This window comes from Tasmannia lanceolata, unplaced genomic scaffold (genome assembly GCF_043159265.1).
Source record: "Tasmannia lanceolata isolate RefF3 unplaced genomic scaffold, GAP_Taslan_0.1 ptg000023l, whole genome shotgun sequence".
Lineage (NCBI taxonomy): Eukaryota > Viridiplantae > Streptophyta > Magnoliopsida > Canellales > Winteraceae > Tasmannia > Tasmannia lanceolata.
In genome coordinates this window covers 34,508,172-34,516,701 of record NW_027518700.1, presented here as the reverse complement: position 1 = coordinate 34,516,701, position 8,530 = coordinate 34,508,172, and the positions used below count along the sequence as shown (strand labels likewise).

Here is an 8,530-nt window from a genome sequence, read left to right as displayed (position 1 = left end):
AAAAAAAGCTCGGCTCTAGCTCAGCTCGAATCCTTAACGAGCCGAGCCCGATTTAGGCCAGGCTCGGCTCGTTAAGGCTCGTTAAGAATTTAATATATTTAAATATATATATTATATATTAATATATACACTAAAAGGGTTGTCCAGGGAGTGAAAGGGGGAGGCAAAATATGTCACTTCATTTTTGGAACCCCATTTGTTACTTGGACCACCCCCATAGTGTAAAAAAAGTAGTCAAATTACACTAGTAGGGCTGTCCAGGGAAGATGAGGGGTGTGAACAATATAACCCGAGCTCGGTAGGCTCGCGAGCCTGGCCGAGCCTGACCGAGCCGAGCCGAGCCCGAGCCAAGCTTTTGAGCTTAACAAGCCGAGCCTGGCCAAGCTCGGCTCGGCTCAGCTAGTTTACACCCGTAATCGTGAGTTACCAATTTGTATTTAAGGAGATTGTAATGAATAAAAAGGGTGAAGAAATTTATTCCCAAATTTGTGTTTTTGCACATAAAGGAGGAACAACCCTTCCCTCGAAGTGGGTCAAGAGGCTGATCTTCCCTCTGAGAAGATCAAATCTGTTACGAACCGATTTAGGTTCGTAACAATTGGTATCAGATCCTGCAGCATTCAAAGGATGAATGGATCGTTGGGAGGAGAATATAAGAGAGATCAAAAGGCTTCTCATTTCATTAAGTGCCAGTTACGATCGTATGGCGTCGCCATTCGTCTTAAAGCCAAAGGAGCCTCTATGCCTGAAGATGAGCGAAAAATTTAATTTGTACAGCAGGAGCAATGTCGAAAAGGCTTCCACGGAGAAAAAAAGAAGAAAGAAAAGAGGAAAGAAAAGAAGAGAGTGAGAAATCATAAAGAAGAAAAAGAGAAAAAGCCTCAAAAGAAAAGTCTAGATGATTATCAGTGTCGTCGATTACTACATGTTTGTAGCCGAAAATTTTATCGTTTTGCTTTATTTGCTCAATATCATCGAAAAGATCCTCACCTACGGCCATCCGTTCCTAATTAACGTTCCGATCATTTCAAAAGGACACAAAAAAGGAGCATGGATGAACGATGGGAGAAGATCGATTTGAAATGAAAGCTGTCTCAACCCCTTGTGACAACATACAAAATGACGGCTAATCGCAAGACGAAGAGAATGAGAAAGGGAAAGAGAACGGAAAAGAAAAAGAGATTGAAGACTTTCGGAAAATGCGGATTTTTCAACGAATTGGTCCTCTATCTCCAACCTTGAGGAGAAGGTTGATTTCAAGGGGGGAGGAATGTTATGTGATTGAATGGGTCCCACGTGGGCTAGAATAAATTGTTGATACGTGGATTTCATGCTTTTGAATAGGATTCTTTGACTTATGAAAATAAAGATGTGTTAGTGTTAGGTAGGAGTCATTTATGTTTAGGAGTCTTTTGAAATTATCTATATTAGTTGTGATATGAGTAGTTGAGTAACCATAGGAGTGAATCGTGAGTTACATATTTGTATTTAAGGAGATTGCAATGAATAAAAAGGAAGAAGAAATTTATCGTCAAATTTGTGTTTTTGCACATAAAGGAGGAACAACCCTTCCCTCGAAGTGGGTCAAGAGGCTGATCTTCCCTCTGAGAAGATCAAATCCGTTACGAACCGATTTGGGTTCGTAACAATTTATTATTTATTTAGTATTTAATTAGAACTATATGTTAAGGTTTTAGCTTGAAATTCTGTTTATTTGCTTATGTAATATTAAAAAACTGGACAGAAATAAAGCACAATTTTTTGCCCAAATTTTTGGCCTTTTGTATCCTTATTATGGAAAATCAATCTTTTAATGTGAGAGAGACCGAGGCTAAAAACATTAGGAAAAGTAATATGTCCCCCTCTTTGTACTCTTTTATCATACTGATAAAAATTAAGATGTGGGACGGGTTCCTAGATAATTTCCAGCAAATTCCTGGCTTCACTCCTGATTACAAATATAGAGAGAAGAGAAAGAGGAAGAAGAGAGAGAAAGTGAGAAAAAAATCATTCCCAAGAAACTGGAGCGAAACCTACATTTTTGTAGTTTTCGGCTTGGATTTCTTTGGAATAAGACAAGGGTAACACATGAGCAGACATGTGATGATTACTCAGGAGACATCCCTAGCAGTCTCATGGAATTTCAATGCTATGTTGGTAACCAAATTAGGGGTTTCTTATGGCGTACACCCACATGCCAAGCAAAACCCCTAAGCCCTTTGTGCAACCAAACAGAGGGCCTAAGGAAAATAGTCATAAAACATTAAATAGAGGCAGCCGTGGTTGAAAGATGTGGCCAATTCATCAAAGCATATATATTTTATTCTGCATCTACTGACCAAAAATAACAATAAGAAATAAATATAATTGGGAGAAGGGCAAAAAAAACATGTGAACCCACCTAAATTGATGTAAACTATGTGTATATTTTAAAGGAGTAATAAAGCAAGTGGATTCATATCCGCACTGTCATATGTTTTGATAATAGCTCTACTTTGTTTTACTACTTTTTAATGGGATATTGATAGCATCTTGAGCATTGTAAAAGTGAAAAACAAAGTAAGTAGTGCTGTTATCAAAATATGCCAGCGTAGATATCAGTACCCTAAATCAATGCTGATGACCAATTTATTAGTTCTTGTAAGACCTTGCAAATTCTAGTCTGGCAACTCCCATTTGTGTAAATTATAAATTTAAGGCATTGGCTAGCTACCTTTTCTCAAAAGCCATCCCTTTTTTTTTTCTTGAATGGTAGGATCAATTCATTGAAAAATCGAAGACCGAGTTCCCGAAAGTATTCAAAAGAAAGGGCAAATAGAGCTGAAAAAATACTAAAGAAATAAAGGAAGAAAAAAGCTAGCAGCTATATGGGAGAAAATCGAAAAGCTCCACCCTCTCCCTGTGTACGCCCTCCCCTCTCTTGCAAGCTTGTCCGCCTCTCCATTATCTCAAAAACCCTCTATTCTTACAAATATCTCCAATCTATTTTAAGATATACAGATATTGGGAAAACAACAAAATCCTAGAATTAAAAATCATCAAGATGTCATTAGATTTTATAAATTCATAGTATTATATATATATATATATATATATATATATATATATATATATATATATATATATATATATATGAGAAAACGGTTCCTACACATATGTGTAGATAAGTTATCTACACACTAGCTTAAAATACAGTGGGGGCCACATTATTTGGGTGATCCAAACCATTCATTTTTAAGGCCCTCACATAGATAGGGTGTCCATAAAAAATCAGATTCATAGGATCATCCTAACCATTCGAACTGTGGAGGCAAAAAATGGACTAATTTGTGAAGGTTTAAAGACATCCATTTTACCTCCACAAATCGTAGGGTTGGGATGATCCGTTTTCTCTATATATATTGTCCTAATTTTTTAATTAAATTCCTTTTTCTATATTTTGTAATAATTTTATTTGCCAATTTTTTTTTCTAATATAAACCTGAAATAACAAAAAAAAATTAAAATATCTCAAAATACACCATTAGCAAAAAATTCCAAAGACCAATATTTGTGACAAACTATTTTCCAATCCAATGGAAGAAATATTCCGGGGTCAAACCCCTAGGCACACGAAGCAGCAAGAACAAGAACAAGAAGAAAGAGAAAGATTAAGCGGATTTAACCGATACAGTTTGCATCATATGCTTAAATTCAAGAAAATCAACCTGGCCATCTTGATCGCGATCAACGGAACAGATCATCTGTCGGACCCGATCGATCTCCCGTCCTTCGGGCAATCCTAATTTCCCAAGAACAACTTGCAATTCTCGCGCTGATATAAAACCATCACCATCCTCATCAAACACCTTAAAAGCTTCACTTAGATCCTCCTCCTCTTGTGTACCAACATCCTCATTAGATGTCTCATCCTTAACATCATTTTCCGTTCCCCCGAAGAAACTTTCGCCAAGTGCCCTGTGTAATGACTCAAAGTCCTCGTACTCTAAGCCGCACTTACCCGGCTTTATGTAGGATTCCACAATTGACTCCAGCTCGGAGGTGTCGGCCTCTAAGCCGAGCTGTTTGAGGGCTTGAGTCAGCTCATCAATGGTTATAACATCATCTCCGTTGTGGTCAAAGATATCGAAGATTCGCCTCAGCCGGATTGCGTTGAGGCTCGAGCTGCGGAGCCGGAAGGATGGGGAGGGTTTGGCTAGGATCGGCTTGGTGGCTGATGGCTTGGCTTCTACTCCCATGGCGGCTCGGCTGATGAATTGGAGTGGGGAGGGGAGATTTTTTTGAGAAGATGGAGAGAGATGTAAGAGAGGAAGAAGGATTTATATATAGTGAAGTGATATATATATTTGCCCCCTTTCATTAATTGGGACGCCCCCTCTAGTGTATTTATGACCACTCTTTTACCCTAAATGAGGCTGTCGTAAGTAGCAAAGGGAGTCGAATATATCATTTACTTTTATTTAAGAGGGGACTTTGTTTTCAATTTTACCTTCCAAACGCGTAAAGTCGCACAGATCCGTGGAATACGATTCAATGCCTCTTCCTGACCGTAGAGAATCACATTGACTAAGGGGAAATGATATTTCACCAATTTTGTTTGTCATTTATTATAAATTAATTTGAGCAATTTCATGTAGGGGTGTCAACTGATCGACTTCGGATGGGATCCACCGATGTCTCAGTCATGGTCCATTCATCACTAATCGGTCAGATCGGATCCATTTCAAATCAGATCGTCCATCGCCGTGTCCTAGTAGGTCATACTTATACACAGTTAGAATTATTTGCAACGATGCAGACTCAAGATTTGAGATAGATTAATGACAAAGTACTAAAATTAGAAATAGCTCGAAAAATGTATATTACTTATTTTTACTAAAATACCCTTGAAATAATACTAAATGTTATAAAAGGGGAAATGATTTCAGCACACCAATGTTTTGATAAACATGCTATCCACATGTTTGTCATGCAGTATTTAAAGGGCTTTAAGTGAATTTTGAGAACCCTAATATTCCTCGGAGTGGATGTTTATCAAAATATTGGAGTGCAGAAATCATTTCCCTATAAAAATTGGAGGGGTGCAGAAATCATTTCCCTATAAAAATTGGAGGGTATTTTTATAAAATAATATAACAATATCATATTTAGGACTGTCCTACAGGCTTTTACTAGTTGTTTGGATCCGGTAATTTTTCCCGATCCTAGTTATAGGACCCCATTGTTATAGGATCCAAAATATGTTCATTATCCTAGTAGCAGTTTGTATAGGTCCTGTTCATTTTTCTTTGGATTTGGATTGCCCACTGAATATGGCTGGGTCCATTGAGAATGACACCCGTACTTTTATGGCATAGTAACGTGCAAGTCTTATCTTTTACTTTCTTTTCATTGATTTTTATAGCCGTCCACACGCATACTAGTCAAAGGAATTCTAAAAAACAAGAGGGGGGTAATATCAATTCCCCAAATAAAATCTAAAAAAACTAAGCTCCATCTCTTCTGGATCTCCGAGAGTTACTAATTTTAGACTGAGTAACTTTTTTAAGGGGGATGATATTTTCGTCATAGTGGCTCCCGGGTGCCCGATGAGACATGCTCTTGCAAATGCCTCCACCCTTGGTATTTGGTCCAAAGCAGCCCACATTTTTCTTCCTTTTAAGGGGCTGCTGTTGGATCAAATATCAAGGGCAGGACTCTTTTACAAAAGCATGCCCAATTGGGCAACATACAATTTCTCCAAGATTGTCCAGGGAAGAAAAGGAGGCTAATATATCATTTGCCTTTTTAAAATGGTAGGAGTTAGACCGAAAATCGGTAACAGGTACGACAGTGACGTAAGAGTTGAGCTGGATGACCGGAGGAGCTGAGTCATGAGGGACCGGAGTGAAGGAGAGCGAAGTGGCTGAGTCCCGCTATGAGGGCTGAGTCCTGCACAAGGCAAGCGAGGTCAGAAGACCAACCCGGGTTTTACTCCGGACAGGCCCTTCGACACTCAAGTCAGTATGAGCAGGAGTGCAGAGCTAGTCTTAAGAGTTTTTGGTGGAGAGGGTTTTTCGCATTACCTCTTGGTTTAAGCTTTGAACTCCTATTTATAGGGGAAAACCTGGTGAGGTGTCCAGGACAGGTGTCCAGGACAGGTGGCGGCCTGTGAGAGGCTGGAGTTCACCTACTCCAGGACAGGTGGCGGCCTGTGAGAGGCCGGAGCTTTTACACCCCATCAGTAGGCATATGAACAAATGAGTGACAGATGTACTCTGTAGTAGTGGCCATTGATGAGCTGTTGAATTATTGAGAGCACTCACCGCTACGGGTGTTAATGGACCCAGACAGTCCGATGGACAGTCCGAATCCAAACCATAATAGATAGGATCTAGGCACATTAGAAGGATCTATGGACATATTTTGGATCCTCTTCGTAAGATATAAAAATTTTCGGATCTTGATCAAGACATGGCAAAAAAATCCGTTGGATCACGATCTGAAGTCCTTTAACTAAAATACCTCAAAATATTTCTTATGTTAAGTCTTAAAGGAAGGGTATTTTCATAAAAAAGAAGTAAATATTGATTAGCTTATGACTTTCCACTTCCCCCTTTTTCCAGATATCTTTTTCTCTTCCTTTCCTCAATTGGTTTTTCTTCCTGTAAACTTGCCACTCACCCTCGACAGGGATTAGTTGCTACAAAGTTTTATGGTGACGCACCCCGATCATTGGAGTTAATTTCAACAAAAAAATCCTATTCTTCATAAAAATCATGGGTTGTTATAAGAAATAGTGACTAATTCTCTTCTGAATTGAGGAAATTTTGGAGTTCATTTGAAGTGAAGAAATCTGAGATTTTTTTGTTGTTTTCTAAGTAGGGCTTAATAGGACAGTGCAATGGACGGTCTGATTTGAATGGATCAGATCCGAAGTGCGTCCGTTGAGACCCATACTCACCGCCCAATATTCCTTTGAGTGCTCTAGCAAAAATGGAAACCCAAAAAATAGTTGAGTATCCTGTTTTGCTACAATTAAGCGGAAGAGAAGAAAGAATAAAATAATAGTAACTATAACCATCTTATTTTCTCTTTTCTTCTATCTTTTTTTCTTCTGTGCATTGATATGTGAGTGCATGTGTATGTGGATAAGCGAGTGCCACCAGTGTGCGCGGGTGTACATGTGCATGTGCATTTGTAAATGCTGAGTGTGGGCATAGGCACAGCTTAGAAATGGGTGTGTGTGCCCTTGCAGGCGCATTTGTGTGACCAAAATCCCTTTTATTTAGATCCAATAGTAAGGTTTTAAATATATTTTTCTATGTAGCTTTGTTTTCTTAAATTTGGATAGATTAGTCGTGAATATTTATATTTATTTAAAATTTACTTCATAATAATGGATTTTTTACTACGGTGGTAAAATGACTCTAGAAAAGTGAATTCAAAAATTTTTATCTTGTCGTCGTGCCGTTCAACGACCATCATCCCAACGGAAAATTAGAAGAAGAAAAATAGAATGACAACTAAGGGTGTCAATTTTGGCTCGGGCTCGGAAGCTCGCTCGAGCTCGGCTCGAAAAAAGCTCAGCTCGAATCCTTAACGAGCCGAGCCGAGCCCGATTTAGGCCAGGCTCGGCTCGGCTCGGCTCGTTAAGGCTCGTTAAGAATTTAATATATTTAAATATATATATTATATATTAATATATACACTAAAAGGGTTGTCCAGGGAGTGAAAGGGGGAGGCAAAATATGTCACTTCGTTTTAGGAACCCCATTTGTTACTTGGACCACCCCCCATAGTGTAAAAAAAGTAGTGAAATTACACTATATAGGGCTGTCCAGGGAAGATGAGGCGTGTGAACTTAATATAACCCAAGCTCGGTAAGGCTCGCGAGCTTGGCTGAGCCTGACCGAACCGAGCCGAATCCGAGCCTGGTTCGAGCCCGAGCCGAGCTTTTGAGCTTAACGAGCTGAGCCGAGCCTGGCCAAGCTCGGCTCAGCTCAGCTCATTTACACCCCTAATGACAACGAAGACAAGATGAGTTACTTCAATTATTAAAACATGACAGTGCCAATATTAGTAGCTTTTTTTATAATATATAAATATGAAAGTACTCTTGTTTTATGATTATCCCCAATAGTCATGCTAATATTATTTTAAAATTAAACAATTTTAGCGTAGGTTTATTGTTTTATCAAGACGGTAGCTGTATCTTTCTCACGAATAAACAATTATTAATGTGGTCCTTCCTGGATGCTTCCTCTAACACTGACCTCAACTCTATTCCCTAGAAAAATGGGCCAAAATAAAGAGACACAGAGATAGTGAGATACTCTATTTCTTAAGGGGGCAAAAAGCCAAACAGTGTTAGAAAGAAATACCTTTTACAAGTGTAAGAATGAAACGCCTTTTAAAATGGAAATAAATGTTTGAATAACGTTAAGTCCATTAATTTTTTTAGGAAAAATGACAAAAAAAGGGGCTTTATTATGATATTGACGTGTGAAGGAGGGAGATTTGGAAATGACGAATGTAGAGTGATAGTGAC

General features: G+C 38.7%; 1 pseudogene; it reads right to left on the bottom strand.

Annotated features, from left to right (window-relative positions):
* Positions 1 to 3,549: 3,549 nt before the first annotated feature.
* On the bottom strand, positions 3,550 to 4,314 carry LOC143856286 (calcium-binding protein CML42 pseudogene; annotated as a pseudogene).
* Between the last annotated feature and the right edge of the window lie 4,216 nt (positions 4,315 to 8,530).